The sequence below is a fragment of the Lithobates pipiens genome, unplaced genomic scaffold (genome assembly GCF_037356315.1).
Source record: "Lithobates pipiens isolate NorthernLeopardFrog02 unplaced genomic scaffold, aLitPip1_a1.2 Scaffold_28, whole genome shotgun sequence".
Taxonomy (NCBI): domain Eukaryota; kingdom Metazoa; phylum Chordata; class Amphibia; order Anura; family Ranidae; genus Lithobates; species Lithobates pipiens.
The window spans coordinates 230,409,731-230,429,663 of NW_027507789.1; the positions used below are offsets into that span (position 1 = coordinate 230,409,731).

At 52.3% G+C, this 19,933-nt stretch overlaps 1 protein-coding gene across 1 annotated transcript in view; it reads right to left on the reverse strand.

Moving 5' to 3' along the window:
- Positions 1 to 10,616, reverse strand: part of LOC143936245 (sterile alpha motif domain-containing protein 9-like) — a 30,784-nt gene extending 20,168 nt beyond the window's left edge. The window contains exon 1 of the mRNA XM_077460671.1: positions 10,500 to 10,616. The gene's annotated coding sequence lies outside the window, so the exon portion shown is untranslated. The remainder of the gene's footprint in view (positions 1 to 10,499) is intronic.
- Between the last annotated feature and the right edge of the window lie 9,317 nt (positions 10,617 to 19,933).

Sequence of the window (19,933 nt, forward strand, 5' to 3'; positions counted from 1 at the left end):
TCAGTGTCCTCCACCCCTCTCTACCAATCCCTCCACTGGCCTCCATTCAGTGTCCTCCACCCCTCTCTACCAATCCCTCCACTGGCCTCCATTCAGTGTCCTCCACCCCTCTCTACCAATCCCTCCACTGGTCTCCATTCAGTGTCCTCCACCCCTCTCTGCCAATCCCCCCACTGGTCTCCATTCAGTGTCCTCCACCCCTCTCTACCAATCCCTCCACTGGTCTCCATTCAGTGTCCTCCACCCCTCTCTACCAATCCCTCCACTGGTCTCCATTCAGTGTCCTCCACCCCTCTCTACCAATCCCTCCACTGGTCTCCATTCAGTGTCCTCCACCCCTCTCTACCAATCCCTCCACTGGTCTCCATTCAGTGTCCTCCACCCCTCTCTGCCAATCCCCCCACTGGTCTCCATTCAGTGTCCTCCACCCCTCTCTACCAATCCCTCCACTGGTCTCCATTCAGTGTCCTCCACCCCTCTCTACCAATCCCTCCACTGACCTCCATTCAGTGTCCTCCACCCCTCTCTACCAATCCCTCCACTGGCCTCCGTTCAGTGTCCTCCACCCCTCTCTACCAATCCCTCCACTGGCCTCCGTTCAGTGTCCTCCACCCCTCTCTACCAATCCCTCCACTGACCTCCATTCAGTGTCCTCCACCCCTCTCTACCAATCCCTCCACTGGCCTCCGTTCAGTGTCCTCCACCCCTCTCTACCAATCCCTCCACTGACCTCCGTTCAGTGTCCTCCACCCCTCTCTACCAATCCCTCCACTGGTCTCCATTCAGTGTCCTCCACCCCTCTCTACCAATCCCTCCACTGACCTCCATTCAGTGTCCTCCACCCCTCTCCACCAATCCCTCCACTGGTGTCCATTCAGTGTCCTCCACCCCTCTCTACCAATCCCTCCATTCAGTGTCCTCCATTCAGTGTCCTCCACCACTCTACCAATCCCTCCATTCAGTGTCCTCCACCCCTCTCTACCAATCCATCCACTGGTCTCCATTCAGTGTCCTCCACCCCTCTCTACCAATCCCTCCACTGGTCTCCATTCAGTGTCCTCCACCCCTCTCTACCAATCCCTCCACTGGCCTCCATTCAGTGTCCTCCACCCCTCTCTACCAATCCCTCCACTGGTCTCCATTCAGTGTCCTCCACCCCTCTCTACCAATCCCTCCACTGGTCTCCATTCAGTGTCCTCCACCCCTCTCTACCAATCCCTCCACTGACCTCCATTCAGTGTCCTCCACCCCTCTCTACCAATCCCTCCACTGGTCTCCATTCAGTGTCCTCCACCCCTCTCTACCAATCCCTCCACTGACCTCCATTCAGTGTCCTCCACCCCTCTCTACCAATCCCTCCACTGGCCTCCGTTCAGTGTCCTCCACCCCTCTCTACCGATCCCTCCACTGACCTCCATTCAGTGTCCTCCACCCCTCTCTACCAATCCCTCCACTGGTCTCCATTCAGTGTCCTCCACCCCTCTCTACCAATCCCTCAACTGGTCTCCACACAGTGTCCTCCACCCCTCTCTACCAATCCCTCCACTGACCTCCATTCAGTGTCGTCCACCCCTCTCTACCAATCCCTCCACTGACCTCCATTCAGTGTCCTCCACCCCTCTCTACCAATCCCTCCACTGACCTCCGTTCAGTGTCCTCCACCCCTCTCTACCAATCCCTCCACTGACCTCCATTCAGTGTCCTCCACCCCTCTCTACCAATCCCTCCACTGGCCTCCGTTCAGTGTCCTCCACCCCTCTCTACCAATCCCTCCACTGACCTCCGTTCAGTGTCCTCCACCCCTCTCTACCAATCCCTCCACTGGTCTCCATTCAGTGTCCTCCACCCCTCTCTACCAATCCCTCCACTGACCTCCATTCAGTGTCCTCCACCCCTCTCCACCAATCCCTCCACTGGTGTCCATTCAGTGTCCTCCACCCCTCTCTACCAATCCCTCCATTCAGTGTCCTCCATTCAGTGTCCTCCACCACTCTACCAATCCCTCCATTCAGTGTCCTCCACCCCTCTCTACCAATCCATCCACTGGTCTCCATTCAGTGTCCTCCACCCCTCTCTACCAATCCCTCCACTGGTCTCCATTCAGTGTCCTCCACCCCTCTCTACCAATCCCTCCACTGGCCTCCATTCAGTGTCCTCCACCCCTCTCTACCAATCCCTCCACTGGTCTCCATTCAGTGTCCTCCACCCCTCTCTACCAATCCCTCCACTGGTCTCCATTCAGTGTCCTCCACCCCTCTCTACCAATCCCTCCACTGACCTCCATTCAGTGTCCTCCACCCCTCTCTACCAATCCCTCCACTGGCCTCCGTTCAGTGTCCTCCACCCCTCTCTACCAATCCCTCCACTGACCTCCATTCAGTGTCCTCCACCCCTCTCTACCAATCCCTCCACTGGTCTCCATTCAGTGTCCTCCACCCCTCTCTACCAATCCCTCAACTGGTCTCCACACAGTGTCCTCCACCCCTCTCTACCAATCCCTCCACTGACCTCCATTCAGTGTCGTCCACCCCTCTCTACCAATCCCTCCACTGACCTCCATTCAGTGTCCTCCACCCCTCTCTACCAATCCCTCCACTGACCTCCATTCAGTGTCCTCCACCCCTCTCTACCAATCCCTCCAATGACCTCCATTCAGTGTCCTCCACCCCTCTCTGCCAATTCCTCCACTGACCTCCATTCAGTGTCCTCTACCCCTCTCTACCAATCCCTCCACTGACCTCCATTCAGTGTCCTCCACCCCTCTCTACCAATCCCTCCACTGGCCTCCGTTCAGTGTCCTCCACCCCTCTCTACCAATCCCTCCACTGGTCTCCGTTCAGTGTCCTCCACCCCTCTCTACCAATCCCTCCACTGGTCTCCATTCAGTGTCCTCCACCCCTCTCTACCAATCCCTCCACTGGCCTCCATTCAGTGTCCTCCACCCCTCTCTACCAATCCCTCCACTGGTCTCCATTCAGTGTCCTCCACCCCTCTCTACCAATCCCTCCACTGGTCTCCATTCAGTGTCCTCCACCCCTCTCTACCAATCCCTCCACTGACCTCCATTCAGTGTCCTCCACCCCTCTCTACCAATCCCTCCACTGACCTCCATTCAGTGTCCTCCACCCCTCTCTACCAATCCCTCCACTGGCCTCCATTCAGTGTCCTCCACCCCTCTCTACCAATCCCTCCACTGGTCTCCATTCGGTGTCCTCCACCCCTCTCTACCAATCCCTCCACTGGTCTCCATTCGGTGTCCTCCACCCCTCTCTACCAATCCCTCCACTGGTCTCCATTCAGTGTCCTCCACCCCTCTCTACCAAACCCTCCACTGGTCTCCATTCAGTGTCCTCCACCCCTCTCTACCAATCCCTCCACTGACCTCCATTCAGTGTCCTCCACCCCTCTCTACCAATCCCTCCACTGACCTCCATTCAGTGTCCTCCACCCCTCTCTACCAATCCCTCCACTGACCTCCATTCAGTGTCCTCCACTCCTCTCTGCTAATCCCTCCACTGACCTCCATTCAGTGTCCTCCACCCCTCTCTACCAATCCCTCCACTGGTCTCCATTCAGTGTCCTCCACCCCTCTCTACCAATCCCTCCACTGACCTCCATTCAGTGTCCTCCACCCCTCTCTACCAATCCCTCCACTGACCTCCATTCAGTATCCTCCACCCCTCTCTACCAATCCCTCCACTGACCTCCATTCAGTGTCCTCCACCCCTCTCTACCAATCCCTCCACTGGTCTCCATTCAGTGTCCTCCACCCCTCTCTACCAATCCCTCCACTGACCTCCATTCAGTGTCCTCCACCCCTCTCTACCAATCCCTCCACTGGTCTCCATTCAGTGTCCTCCACCCCTCTCTACCAATCCCTCCACTGACCTCCATTCAGTATCCTCCACCCCTCTCTACCAATCCCTCCACTGGCCTCCATTCAGTGTCCTCCACCCCTCTCTACCAATCCCTCCACTGGCCTCCATTCGGTGTCCTCCACCCCTCTCTACCAATCCCTCCACTGGTCTCCATTCGGTGTCCTCCACCCCTCTCTACCAATCCCTCCACTGGTCTCCATTCGGTGTCCTCCACCCCTCTCTACCAATCCCTCCACTGGTCTCCATTCAGTGTCCTCCACCCCTCTCTACTAAACCCTCCACTGGTCTCCATTCAGTGTCCTCCACCCCTCTCTACCAATCCCTCCACTGACCTCCATTCAGTGTCCTCCACCCCTCTCTACCAATCCCTCCACTGGTCTCCATTCAGTGTTTTCCACCCCTCTCTACCAATCCCTCCACTGACCTCCATTCAGTGTCCTCCACCCCTCTCTACCAATCCCTCCAATGGTCTCCATTCAGTGTCCTCCACCCCTCTCTACCAATCCCTCCACTGACCTCCATTCAATGTCCTCCACCCCTCTCTACCAATCCCTCCACTGGTCTCCACTCAGTGTCCTCCACCCCACTCTACCAATCCCTCCATTCAGTGTCCTCCACCCCTCTCTACCAATCCATCCACTGGTCTCCATTCAGTGTCCTCCACCCCTCTCTACCAATCCCTCCACTGTCCTCCATTCAGTGTCCTCCACCCCTCTCTACCAATCCCTCCACTGACCTCCATTCAGTGTCCTCCACTCCTCTCTGCTAATCCCTCCACTGACCTCCATTCAGTGTCCTCCACCCCTCTCTACCAATCCCTCCACTGACCTCCATTCAGTGTCCTCCACCCCTCTCTACCAATCCCTCCACTGACCTCCATTCAGTGTCCTCCACCCCTCTCTACCAATCCCTCCACTGGTCTCCATTCAGTGTCCTCCACCTCTCTCTACCAAACGCTCCACTGGTCTCCATTCAGTGTCCTCCACCCCTCTCTACCAATCCCTCCACTGACCTCCATTCAGTGTCCTCCACCCCTCTCTACCAATCCCTCCACTGGTCTCCATTCAGTGTTTTCCACCCCTCTCTACCAATCCCTCCACTGACCTCCATTCAGTGTCCTCCACCCCTCTCTACCAATCCCTCCAATGGTCTCCATTCAGTGTCCTCCACCCCTCTCTACCAATCCCTCCACTGACCTCCATTCAGTGTCCTCCACCCCTCTCTACCAATCCCTCCACTGGTCTCCACTCAGTGTCCTCCACCCCTCTCTACCAATCCATCCACTGGCCTCCATTCAGTGTCCTCCACCCCTCTCTACCAATCCCTCCACTGGTCTCCATTCAGTGTCCTCCACCCCTCTCTACCGATCCCTCCACTGACCTCCATTCAGTGTCCTCCACCCCTCTCTACCAATCCCTCCACTGACCTCCATTCAGTGTCCTCCACCCCTCTCCACCAATCCCTCCACTGGTGTCCATTCAGTGTCCTCCACCCCTCTCTACCAATCCCTCCATTCAGTGTCCTCCATTCAGTGTCCTCCACCACTCTACCAATCCCTCCATTCAGTGTCCTCCACCCCTCTCTACCAATCCCTCCACTGACCTCCATTCAGTGTCCTCCACTCCTCTCTGCTAATCCCTCCACTGACCTCCATTCAGTGTCCTCCACCCCTCTCTACCAATCCCTCCACTGGTCTCCATTCAGTGTCCTCCACCCCTCTCTACCAATCCCTCCACTGACCTCCATTCAGTGTCCTCCACCCCTCTCTACCAATCCCTCCACTGACCTCCATTCAGTGTCCTCCACCCCTCTCTACCAATCCCTCCACTGACCTCCATTCAGTGTCCTCCACTCCTCTCTACCAATCCCTCCACTGACCTCCATTCAGTGTCCTCCACCCCTCTCTACCAATCCCTCCACTGGTCTCCATTCAGTGTTTTCCACCCCTCTCTACCAATCCCTCCACTGACCTCCATTCAGTGTCCTCCACCCCTCTCTACCAATCCCTCCAATGGTCTCCATTCAGTGTCCTCCACCCCTCTCTACCAATCCCTCCACTGACCTCCATTCAGTGTCCTCCACCCCTCTCTACCAATCCCTCCACTGGTCTCCACTCAGTGTCCTCCACCCCTCTCTACCAATCCATCCACTGGCCTCCATTCAGTGTCCTCCACCCCTCTCTACCAATCCCTCCACTGGTCTCCATTCAGTGTCCTCCACCCCTCTCTACCGATCCCTCCACTGACCTCCATTCAGTGTCCTCCACCCCTCTCTACCAATCCCTCCACTGACCTCCATTCAGTGTCCTCCACCCCTCTCCACCAATCCCTCCACTGGTGTCCATTCAGTGTCCTCCACCCCTCTCTACCAATCCCTCCATTCAGTGTCCTCCATTCAGTGTCCTCCACCACTCTACCAATCCCTCCATTCAGTGTCCTCCACCCCTCTCTACCAATCCATCCACTGGTCTCCATTCAGTGTCCTCCACCCCTCTCTACCAATCCCTCCACTGACCTCCATTCAGTGTCCTCCACTCCTCTCTGCTAATCCCTCCACTGACCTCCATTCAGTGTTCTCCACCCCTCTCTACCAATCCCTCCACTGGTCTCCATTCAGTGTCCTCCACCCCTCTCTACCAATCCCTCCACTGACCTCCATTCAGTGTCCTCCACCCCTCTCTACCAATCCCTCCACTGGTCTCCATTCAGTGTCCTCCACCCCTCTCTGCCAATCCCCCCACTGGTCTCCATTCAGTGTCCTCCACCCCTCTCTACCGATCCCTCCACTGACCTCCATTCAGTGTCCTCCACCCCTCTCTACCAATCCCTCCACTGACCTCCGTTCAGTGTCCTCCACCCCTCTCCACCAATCCCTCCACTGGTGTCCATTCAGTGTCCTCCACCCCTCTCTACCAATCCCTCCATTCAGTGTCCTCCATTCAGTGTCCTCCACCACTCTACCAATCCCTCCATTCAGTGTCCTCCACCCCTCTCTACCAATCCATCCACTGGTCTCCATTCAGTGTCCTCCACCCCTCTCTACCAATCCCTCCACTGACCTCCATTCAGTGTCCTCCACTCCTCTCTGCTAATCCCTCCACTGACCTCCATTCAGTGTTCTCCACCCCTCTCTACCAATCCCTCCACTGGTCTCCATTCAGTGTCCTCCACCCCTCTCTACCAATCCCTCCACTGACCTCCATTCAGTGTCCTCCACCCCTCTCTACCAATCCCTCCACTGACCTCCATTCAGTGTCCTCCACTCCTCTCTGCTAATCCCTCCACTGACCTCCATTCAGTGTCCTCCACCCCTCTCTACCAATCCCTCCACTGGTCTCCATTCAGTGTCCTCCACCCCTCTCTACCAATCCCTCCACTGACCTCCATTCAGTGTCCTCCACCCCTCTCTACCAATCCCTCCACTGACCTCCATTCAGTATCCTCCACCCCTCTCTACCAATCCCTCCACTGACCTCCATTCAGTGTCCTCCACCCCTCTCTACCAATCCCTCCACTGACCTCCATTCAGTGTCCTCCACCCCTCTCTACCAATCCCTCCACTGACCTCCATTCAGTGTCCTCCACTCCTCTCTGCTAATCCCTCCACTGACCTCCATTCAGTGTTCTCCACCCCTCTCTACCAATCCCTCCACTGGTCTCCATTCAGTGTCCTCCACCCCTCTCTACCAATCCCTCCACTGACCTCCATTCAGTGTCCTCCACCCCTCTCTACCAATCCCTCCACTGACCTCCATTCAGTGTCCTCCACTCCTCTCTGCTAATCCCTCCACTGACCTCCATTCAGTGTCCTCCACCCCTCTCTACCAATCCCTCCACTGACCTCCATTCAGTGTCCTCCACCCCTCTCTACCAATCCCTCCACTGACCTCCATTCAGTGTCCTCCACCCCTCTCTACCAATCCCTCCACTGACCTCCATTCAGTGTCCTCCACCCCTCTCTACCAATCCCTCCACTGACCTCCATTCAGTATCCTCCACCCCTCTCTACCAATCCCTCCACTGACCTCCATTCAGTGTCCTCCACCCCTCTCTACCAATCCCTCCACTGACCTCCATTCAGTGTCCTCCACTCCTCTCCACCAATCCCTCCACTGACCTCCATTCAGTGTCCTCCACCCCTCTCTACCAATCCCTCCACTGACCTCCATTCAGTGTCCTCCACTCCTGTCTCCATGAGCAAGGCCCTCCTATATGTATTGATCTTTATTACAATTGTACTGTCCCATGTTATATTGTAAAGTGCTGCATAAACTGTTGGAGCTATATCTATAATAAGTCCATGGATTAGTTCTGTTTTTATGTTTCCATTGGTTAAAGTGGGTGTAATCCCTCCATATTCCCAGTGATGTGACCGGCCTCAGGTGATACGCAGAGATGACACAAATCCTCCTACATAAGTTGTACCCATTTATCTGCAACTTGATTCCTCTACAGATGTTTAACGTCAATTTATACTGCTTGTCTGAGCTTCAGGAAATATGGCAGTGGAGAGCTGAAGTTACTCTCTGCAGAGCTCAGTGAGAGCTGATGGGAGGGAAGGAACATACTCCCTTCATAAAGAAACAGACCTGGGGCTGTCAATCACAGGCTGTGTGCTGGAGCTCCCTCCCTTGTCACCCCTTTTACTCTTGGTGGCAGTAAAGCTTGTCAGAATAGCAGAGGAAGGAGGCAGCAGACAGAAATAACACTCGGTGCTCTGGACTGAGACATATACACACTATAGAGGGATGTGCTTTGTTCAGATTTCATGTCTGAGGTTTACAGACACTTTAACTGGTTTTCATTTCTGATGAGGGAAAATCGTAACCGTCCCAAACCAGTTCTACATGATTTCTGCAGAAGACACTGGGGGTTGTTTACAAAAGGCAAATCCACTTTCCACTGCAAGTGCACATGGAAGTGCAGTCGCTCTCAATCTGAGGGGAAGATCTGAAATGAGGGGAAGCTCTGCTGATTTTATCATCCAATCATGTGCAAGCTGAAATGCTGTTTCTTTATTTTCCTCGCATGTCCCTCTCAGATCTACAGCGAGTTTACTTCCAAGTGCACTTTCAGTGCAAAGTGGATTTTCCTTTTTCGTAAATAACCCCCAATGTGTGTCACCACAGCAGAGAGTACATAAGACGCCTCTCTACAGACACACCTTCATTCCTTACCTGGGTGTGACCTCTGATGACTGACAGCCGGAGTCCCAATACAGAGTCACATCTACTCCATGGAAGAGAAAACCACACAATATTATGTATTATTCCACCACTGACCTCTCTGCAGAGCATCGCTCCCTCCCCTCCCCCTCCCAACAGATCCATATTGATATATTCTGCAGATTATCCCATCACTGACCTCTCTACAGATCTGCAGAACATCGCTCCCTCCCCTCCCCCTCCTGACAGATCCATATTGATATATTCTGCAGATTATCCCATCACTGACCTCTCTACAGATCTGCAGAACATCGCTCCCTCCCCTCCCCCTCCTGACAGATCCATATTGATATATTCTGCAGATTATTCCACCACTGACCTCTCTACAGATCTGCAGAACATCGCTCCCTCCCCCTCCTGACAGATCCATATTGGTATATTCTGCAGATTATTCCACCACTGACCTCTCTGCAGAACATCACTCCCTCCCCTCCCCCTCCTGACAGATCCACATTGGTATATTCTGCAGATTATTCCACCACTGACCTCTCTGCAGAACATCACTCCCTCCCCTCCCCCTCCTGACAGATCCATATTGATATATTCTGCAGATTATTCCACCACTGACCTCTCTGCAGAACATCACTCCCTCCCCTCCCCCTCCTGACAGATCCATATTGATATATTCTGCAGATTATTCCACCACTGACCTCTCTACAGATCTGCAGAACATCGCTCCTTCCCATCCCTCTCCTGACAGATCCATATTGGTATATTCTGCAGATTATTCCACCACTGACCTCTCTGCAGAACGTCGCTCCCTCCCCTCCCCATCCTGACAGATCCATATTGATATATTCTGCAGATTATTCCACCACTGACCTCTCTACAGATCTGCAGAACATCGCTCCCTCCCCTCCCCCTCCTGACAGATCCATATTGGTATATTCTGCAGATTATTCCACCACTGACCTCTCTGCAGAACGTCGCTCCCTCCCCTCCCCATCCTGACAGATCCATATTGATATATTCTGCAGATTATTCCACCACTGACCTCTCTACAGATCTGCAGAACATCGCTCCTTCCCATCCCTCTCCTGACAGATCCATATTGGTATATTCTGCAGATTATTCCACCACTGACCTCTCTACAGATCTGCAGAACGTCGCTCCCTCCCCTCCCCCTCCTGACAGATCCATATTGATATATTCTGCAGATTATTCCACCACTGACTTCTCTGCAGAACGTCGCTCCCTCCCCTCCCCCTCCTGACAGATCCATATTGGTATATTCTGCAGATTATTCCACCACTGACCTCTCTACAGAACATTGCTCCCCCCCCCCCCCCCCACATTCATATATTGTGAAGATTATCCCATCACTGACCTCTCTACAGATCTGCAGAACATCGCACATTTCCCAGCACTTTATTATTATGATTATATTGGTCACTTACATTGTGCAGACCCGCTCTCTCTCTCTCTCTCTCTCTCTCTCTCTCTCTCTCTCTCTCTCTCTCTCTCTGTCTCTCTCTCTCTGTCTCTCTCTCTCGGTGATGTTGGGAAAGTGAAGAATTTTTTCCTTGTACTTTGTATTCAGTGAGTTTCATTTCTTTTGTGTGACAAGACAAATATGGGAGTGACGTGGATAGGGTTACATTATGTCATCTAAATGAAAGGATAAGTTTGCCTTTTTGATAAAAATAATAAATGCAGATATTTCTGCAGGTAAAAAAATGTGCATTTATTATTGTTTTTCTAATCAGCTTGCAGAGCATTGCACCTGCGATCAGTAGATTATGGGTGCAAGGTCAGGCTCCTGCAGAAGCTTCCTTCCATACCGCTGTACAGACAGACAGTGACCAAGCTGGAGGAGGAAGTGTCAGAGAACTACAATAAGGCTCATCAGTGCCCTCATAGTCCATTGAGAACTGTCGGCCGTCTGCGGGGGTGGAAGAAGGGACTTGTAGTTATCTCATTCCCACATTGTTGTGAATGAATGAAGTGGTTGTGGGGGCGGAGCCTGTTCGGCTGTTTGATTTGGAAAAGAGAGATGGACTGGCATCCATCTGCTGTCACAGGGAATATCGGGGGGTGCGGGGGGGGGGGGTCCAGACATGGAGCATGTTACTCCCTAAATATGGGTGCAATGTGTAACATTCTCCAGAAAGTGAATTTATTATTTCATTCTAAACAGAATTTGAGTTGTATGAATGAATGAGAGGTACACAGAGAGATCATTCAATGGAGGGGAATCTCATACTGATAGAATGGATGGAACATGTTAGATAAGAGTAGGGATTGGTTAGAATCCTGGTCAGGTTCTATTAATTTCTTATTTGTAGTCAATGCTCAGGTGGGGAGGTGTCAGCAAACTTGTAGATCATCTCTACCCCTGACCCATCAGGACAACCCTTCAGAATGGCATTTATTTACCCGATGTGAGGAAGACCTTAAACGTAGTTCAATACCAGAGGGAGCAGGAGGAGGCCAGGGCCTTCCAAGCCAAGGGCAGGTCCCACTGACCAAAGATTGGGTTGAAAGAGATTATCCGCCCAACCAGACTTTGTGAGAGGCAACAAAACAGACACCCGAACCTTTAATGTTCGCAGGCTAAGCCCCTTATCCAGGGACGACTGGAGAAACCCAAGGATATCAGCAGGGCTGGGAAAAGGGGTGGACAGAAGGGGTGGCTGCCCTGGGCACTGTCATGTGAGGTGAAGGGGGCACCGCAAGGAGATTAGGGGGAGGGGGTTTTTGTTGCAAGGGGGAACTTAGAGGGTGGCAGAGGGTAAGTATTGTTCTAGGAGGGTAAATTTGTGGGGGTATGATAAGAGTGTTAATTTAGGTGGCTTTGTGTGGGGAAGGGGAATGAGAGAAGATTTGTGCTTAGAGGGAAGATTGGGGGGGGGATTTGTGCTGGAGGGGGTTTCCATGGGGGGGATGTGTACTGGAAGGGGAAATTGGGAATTTTTAGGGGTAGAGAATTTGTGCTAGGAGGGGTGATTTTTATTTGGGGGGGGGCATTTGTGCTGGGGAGATGGGGGGGATTTCAGCAGGGGGAAGGATTTGTACTGGGAGGAGGGAAACTTATGCTTAGGGGGAGTGAAAGGGATTAGTGCTCAGTTTTTTGTTGAGGAGGATCTTTGTTGCCACACAATACTCAAAAATTCTGGGGGGGGGGAGGGGGGCACAGTTTGGCATGTTCGCCCTGGGCTCTAGAAGACCTTGTCCCAGCACTTCATATAAGAGTCCCACCACCACTTGAGTCCACAGCCAATCCACAATAAAATGGTCCCACAGACCAGGCAATACAAGCTTCCAGCACCAGGACATTCCCATCAGGAGGATTTATCTCCAGCAAGGAATCTTCTGGCTTGGAGAGTATTAAACTGGGCAGGTGAGTAGGGGAGAGGGAAATAAATGCCAACTAAATATATAAGAGATATAATAAACCTACTAAATAACAAAAGTATAAATAGTGTCCGTTTAACTTTAACCTTAATTACCATAAATGTTTATGTGCAAAACAGTATATGAATAAATAAATTAATTGCTCAATAAATACATAAAACGCTTTGAATAAATATAATATGCAAGACCTATTCTGAGGGGTGTCCAGAGTAAGGATAGAGAACAGAACGCTTGGGGGAGGGGGGTGGTAAGAACACAAGGGTATGTCGTTCTGAGGAGATGTCCCACCCTCCAGCTGACATGAGGTAAGATAAGAAAACCATTTCTTATTCATACATTACAGGACACAAGATCTTTACATTTTCACCCATTGGGTTATGCAGCTGCCTCCAGGAGATTGGACTCAGCAAATTCAGCAGTAGATTAGCAGACAAAGCTGTATGGAAAGCCCTATATGACCCTCCCACTCCCAGCAGACCTGAGAGAAGCAAGCCCACCTTGTCACAGAGTACAATGTGATAGGTCAGCTGGAGGGTGCTATACAGGTCCAGGGCTGTGGTCCATTTTATGGTTTGCCCAACGAGATGGCATAAATCAGGATAAGGCCAGGTTCCCTGAGTCCCCTTGGCTGATGGGGAGAAACCACATACATCAGTGGTAAGCCAAGATCCTGCCCTAGCTGGAACTATTGCTGGAGTGCTATTGCTCCAGTCCCTGAAGGGTTAAGGTGAGGAGGTGAATATGTAACAACCAGTGGTACATGCAGTTTGGTCGTTCCAGCGTTTTACTATTTTTTTTTTTCAACTAAACAACTAGAACTTGAGCCAAAAGTGTGACCGCATCTTTGCAGCCTCTTTCTATTCAGTGTAGTGACCACGTGAGCTTTTCCTGCACAAAGCCGACCAAATCCTCTACTCCCTGCCATAGAATACAGCGCTCCTGGGGGCATGGTCTGGACATGGCTGTGTGAGGCTCCTTTTCTTTTGAGCTCCCGGCCTCGACCCTCTCACCCCGGCAAAACACGGCTAAATCCTGGCATACACACTGCCAAAAAGACACGAGCGGCAACAAGGGGGACCCCTTCTGGCAAGACTCCGGGCGAGATACACAGATTCTTTACACAGTGGCAGGAGATCTCCCCCAGAGCCAGCGTGAAGGTGCCATGAGGCTCTACATGTGGAGTTACACAGAGAGCCCGTACACAAGACGCCGGCTTTCCTTCACCGGCTACCTCCGCTGCACCCGAACAAGGACTTCCTTCTCCGCAGGTACCTCAGCCAGACGAGATGTCTTCCCCCCAACCGCCAGATAACCGGACATTAGGGCACTCTTGCAAGCCCCCCCCACATGATTGGACATCAAGGCCCTCATTCTCCACCTAGAGGAAACATACAGACAAGATATACAGGAGGTGAGAGGTGAGGTCTCGAGCCTGTCAGAGCGGATGATAACGAGGTAGACCTCAATCGCATCATTGAGAGGGCCGGGTGATGGCGCTGGCACAGTCCCGGGACCATCATAGGGACATTGCAGTTTCACTCCAGCTCCACCTGGAAGATATCGAGGACCAGAGCCGCCGTAATAACTTGGGGCTCCCAGGGACCACGGAGAGGACCGACTCAGAGGATATCGGGGAGACAGTAAGAGGGATCTTCCGGACCATACTAGATGACCCAATGGCCGAAATTACACTAGACAGGGTGCACAGAGCCCTCGGCCCCTGGCCAGAAGACCCGAGCAGGCCCCACGATGTGATTTGCAGGCTGCATCGTTATACACAGAAGGAACGCATCCTACACCGCGCTTGGGAGCTTGGAGACGTGGCGGCAGAGGACACACAAATCAGGATCCTCCCAGATCCGTCCAGGGCGACGCTAAAATGTAAAGCCCTTCTGCGACCCCTCCTTGATTTGGCCAAATGGATGGGGCTCACGTGCTGATGGGGATACCCCCAATCTGTGACTTTCCGCAGGGATACAAACACCTTTAAACTGCAGACCTCCGCAGACCTCCCGGCCCCCCTTCCGTTTCCTGGAAACAGACCCAGTGCCTCTGCGGGATTGGCTTCAAATCCTCCCGCGCCCAGCCGGAAGATCGGGGATATCTGCAGTCCGTGGTCCTCTGCCTCCTCGACAGAATAGAGGCAGGCGAAGACACCGTTCCACTTCAGGGAACGCACCACGTGAGTAGGCCCTGGGCCACCTATCCCTGATCATCATCCCCTCCCCGATGCCATTGTGAACGTTGCCCAGCAGCTATACCCCTGACCTGGCTCCCCAGCTCTGCTCCGTAGCCTAATCGGATGATGGGGCGAAGAGATCAGGCTACTTTACGCCCATCCCCCACCCCCGCCCAGGGAGGTCTGCTCCCCATATAGTAAGGGAGACGCAGACCACCGCAAGCAATTCTCTTTTTCTATTGCAACACCTGAAGATCCCTCGCTGGTGCTACTACCCCACATCGGGGAACTACTTGTCCAATTGCAGCCTGGAGTTGCAGGGGCTTTCCCCCGATCACTGTGGCGAGGTGGAGTTCTGGTAGGTACTTTGGGCACAGCACAGGTACTGGGGCTACTAACACAGGTGCCTCTTGTTAACACTCTGTTCAGTTTGTAGATGGCAAACCTTATGTCTACGCCCGCAGGGAATTGGACAACTGGAGTTGCCCTCCCTGCGGCCTATTGCCGGCTGCTCAGATATTGTTTGCAGCCACAGCAGGTGGGAAAGGACAGACAGTGGATCCCAATCAGGCTGGCTCCTTCTGCAGTGGGGGGGGGGGGCGATTGCCTGGGCACGGCCTCCAGGGGAGGGGGGCTGTAGCTCATGAGGCATTGTTATTTTGTCTGAGTCTGGTTTACGGCACTTCTACCGCCCGGAATGCAGCTTCAAAATCTGGGAGACACTTACACACTTTGAGGCACAGGGGGGGGGGGGCGTTCTCATACGTAGGGGGAAACTTGTTCTTTCTATTATATACTTGATCGGGGATGGAGATGCTATTTGACATGACAATTGTTTTTACCTTTTCTTTATGCAGTTGATAGCACTGTTGGCTCTTTCTCTCTGCATTAGCACTGATGCCTGTTCTGTTATTTGATTAAGTTATTTCATTAGAACGAGCCTGAAATGCCGACATATCACATAACATGGATGTTTGCCGGGGGTGGGTTGGGGAGTTCGGGAGTATCCACCACCCCAACTAGGACTGCGCACCACATCTGGGTTCCTACCCGACGAGCGCCCTAACCAATTGGGCTACTTTAGCTTCTCCCTTAAATCTGTCCATCCTAGTATCCTAGTACCTAGTAACCTAACTATGTAACTAGTGACGGCTTCCTAAATTAATATCGTTTTTCTCCTCTTTCTCTGCTTGGGCTGGTGCACACCTCTTAGCACCCAATTCCTCTGATCTACCTTTCTCCTTAACCTATACCCACCCTCACTCTTAACCATACATCTCCACCTCTACCTCCCCTTCCTGACACTTCCTTAAATTCACGAACATGGATCTAGTCAATATAATCTCCTTGAATGCTAAAGGCTTCAATACGCCTGAAAAGAGATGGATGCTGCCTAATGACATGCGACGCATGAAGGCAGATAGCGCCCTACTGCAGGAAACACATTTTAGAGAAAATAATCTACCAATACTTAAAAACAGATTTCCTGTCGCATCATGGCAGCATACACTCTGGGTTGTGACTCCGCCCCCACAACCTGATAGGACCACATAGCTATAAGATGAAGATACGCCCCCCGCCCCGGTATTCTCTCATTTTTCCTCACCTGTTGGTAAGCGTAACCTCCCGGACAGGTACAGGGATGCCAAGTCCTACAGGCCTGGTAGGGAGTACAGAAGGAACTGGAAGGCCCCTCAAACATCCTTCCTGAGGTTCCAGAAGCCCAGGACCCCGGCATCTACTGACCAGAAGTCCTTTTGAAGGTGCGTCCGCCCAGCCAGCAGTGGTGGGGGCCAGACTCTCAAAGTTCATGCTGGTCTGGGCGGAAATGATAAGCGACCCCTGGACGTTAGCCACCATTCACTTCGGGCACAGATGGTCATTCAGGGGACTTCCCCCGGGGGACTATTTTTGCCCAACAAACCTCCCGTCATCCCAGCAAAAGAGGTTAGCCTTGGCTCGATACGTTCAGGATCTGCTCCAAAAGGAAGCAATAATGGAGGTGCCCCTATCCCAAAGAGGTCAGGGGTACTATTCCCCTCTATTTCTAGTAAAAAAGAAATCAGGGGGCCTACGTCCGGTCCTGGATCTAAAAAAATGTAACCGCTCTATCCGGGTAGAAGCTTTCAAAATGGAGAGCCTCCAGTCTATCCTCCAGGCCATAAATCTGGGGGACTGGATGCTCTCCATAGATCTACAGGACGCCTACCTCCATATCCCTATCCATTCAGAACTCCAAAAGTTCCTCCGCTTTTCGCTAAACCACAGACACTTTCAGTTCCGAAGTCTTCCGTTTGGAATTTCTACGGCTCCCAGGACCTTTACAAAGGTCCTTCTTCCCGTTATCGCGCATCTGAGGGAGAGGGGGCTGCGAGTCCACCATTATCTGGACGATATTCTCCTCCTCTCAGACAGCCGGGAGTCGCTTTTACAACGTCGGAATATCCTCATCTCCACTCTGCAGAATCTGGGATGGCTGATAAACTGGGGGAAAAGCCAGATTCGGCCCACCCAGAGAATGATCTTCTTAGGAGCCCAACTAGATACCCAGTTGAATACAGTGCAGCTGCCTCCGGAGAAGTCTTCCCTGTTGGTTCGGAAGGTGAAGAAGGCCATTTTAGCAAGATCCCTGTCGGCCAGAGTATGCCTTCTAGGCTCCCTATCAGCGACCATTCCTATGGTCCGTTGGGCGCAGTGGCACACCAGACCTCTGCAGAACTCCTTCCTACATCAGTGGGATGGTTCATCCATGACCCAGACGATCAGGATCTCAGAGACAGTCAGGCGCTCATTGCGTTGGTGGACTCGTCCCCACAACTTAAACAATTACAAACACATAGTCATCCCTCCTCAGGAGGTAGTGACCACGGATGCCAGTCTAGAAGGTTGGGGAGCCCACTACCAGTCCCATGTAGTGCAGGGCCGTTGGCCTTTCGAAGTATGGGACTTGGTATCGAACGTGCTGGAGATGAGGGCGGCCCTCCAGGCTCTCCTGGCTTTCAGCTCCCTTTTAAGGGGGAAGCAGGTCCTCTTAAGGATGGACAACAAGGTTGCTGTCGCCTACATAAACAGACAGGGGGGACCAGGAGTCCCTCCATGATGCAGGAAGTTCTCCCTGTGATGGAATGGGCACAGTTGAACCTGTCGGACCTGAGGGTGACTTACATCCCGGGGGTCGAAAACATCTTAGCCGACACGCTCAGCAGGGAGTTCGCCTCCAACGACGAGTGGTCCCTGAGCCCTCAGGCCTTCTCCCTCATCTGCCAGACCTGGGGTCAACCAGACATAGACCTTGCTGCGACTCCGGCAAACTCCAAGTGCCGAAGGTTCCTGTCGAGGTTTCCCTTTCACTCAGCGGAGGGGACAGATTGCCTCCAGCATCCCTGGAATTTCCATCTCGGGTATATCTTCCCTCCGACTCCCCTAAAAGCGAGATTTCTCTTAAGGCTCAAGAGATCAACAGCATTGGTGATAGCAGTGATTCCTTTTTGGCCCAGGAGGCCATGGTTCACCACCCTCCTACAACTGAGCACAGCAGACCCTCTTGCTCTTCCCCTGTCAGCCGACTTGCTCTCCCAGGGCCAGCTACTACATCCAGATCCGGGGAGGCTACACTTGATGGCTTGGAGGCTGAGAGGGCTAGGTATCTAGGTCAGGGCTGCTCCCAGAAGGTAGTTGATACCCTGCTCCAGGCCAGAAAACCTACCACCAACTGCACCTACCGCAGGGTCTGGGAGAGGTTTGTTTCCTTCTCTCAGGACCTTGGCCGGGATCTATCCTCCCTTTCGGCTCCTCTGATCCTAGAGTTCCTGCAATCAGGCTTAGACAAAGGTCTTAGCTCTAGTACTCTGAAAGTTCAGGTGTCAGCTCTATCCGCCCTGACAGGGGTAAAATGGGCTCATGATCCCCTTGTTATGCAATTTCAGAAGGCCTGTCTTAAACTAAGACCACCTAGGAAGCCCTCCTTTCCAACATGGGACCCATCAGTCGTCTTAGAGGTACTATCAAAAGAACCCTTTTTTCCGCTGGAAAACATCTCCCTCTGGCACCTGACACTAAAAGTTGCCTTCCTGGTCGCAATCACATCAGCGAAGAGAGTTTCAGAGATGCAAGCATTACTGATTAAGGAGCCGTATCTGATAATCCATCCGGACAGGGTAGTTCTAAGACCCTCGGATTGCTTTATCCCAAAGGTGGCATCCTCTTTTCACTTCAACCAGGAAATCAACTTGCCAGCCCTTAACACAGACCAGGGTGACCCTCATCCTCTGGATGTAAGGGGCAACATCATAAAATATCTTTCCATGTCCGAATCCTTTAGAAGATCGGAGAACCTCTTCATCATTCCCTACAGCCTTTTGAGAGGTCAAGCAGCATCGGCCCGAACCATTGCCTCCTGGTTGGTGAAGACCATTAAAAAAGCCTACTTGCTGAGTGAGCTGCAAATTCCTGAAGACCTGAGGGCTCATTCCACCAGAGCAGTGGCCACCTCCTGGGCAGCGTATTGTAGGGTCTCAGCGGAAACCATCTGCAGAGCGGCCTCTTGGTCCTCCAGGAACACCTTTATCTCTCACTACAAGGTGGACTCAGCTCGGCTATCAACAGTAGAATTTGGAAAGTCCATTATTCAAGCCAACTCTTCTATTCCTTGCTAATAAACGTTTACCTTTGCATCTCCCACCCAGTCTGCGAGTTAATCCCCAGAGTGTATGCTGCCATGATGCGACAGGAAACCGGAAAATTGTATACTTACCTTTCCGTAATTTTCCTTTCCTGTCGCATCTTCATGGCAGCATACAATATCCCACCCACAAAGGTGATTCATATATACAGAGAATACCGGGGCGGGGGGCGTATCTTCATCTTATAGCTATGTGGTCCTATCAGGTTGTGGGGGCGGAGTCACAACCCAGAGTGCATGCTGCCATGAAGATGCGACAGGAAAGGAAAATTACGGAAAGGTAAGTATACAATTTTCCGGTTTTTCCCTGTTGCTTACCACTCCACATACAAAGAGGCTAAATCTAGAGGAGTTTCCATCCTTATTTCAGCTAGAGTACCCTGGACGCACACTGATGCAAAAATGGACACACAGGGCAGATACAGTGGGGATTGAAAGTTTGGGCACCCCAGGTAAAAATGTGTATTAATGTGCATAACAAAGCCAAGGAAAGATGGAAAAATCTCCAAATGGCATCAAATTACAGATTAGACATTCTTATAATATGTCAAAAAAGTTAGATTTTATTTCCATCATTTACACTTTCAAAATGACAGAAAACAAAAAAAAAATGGCAT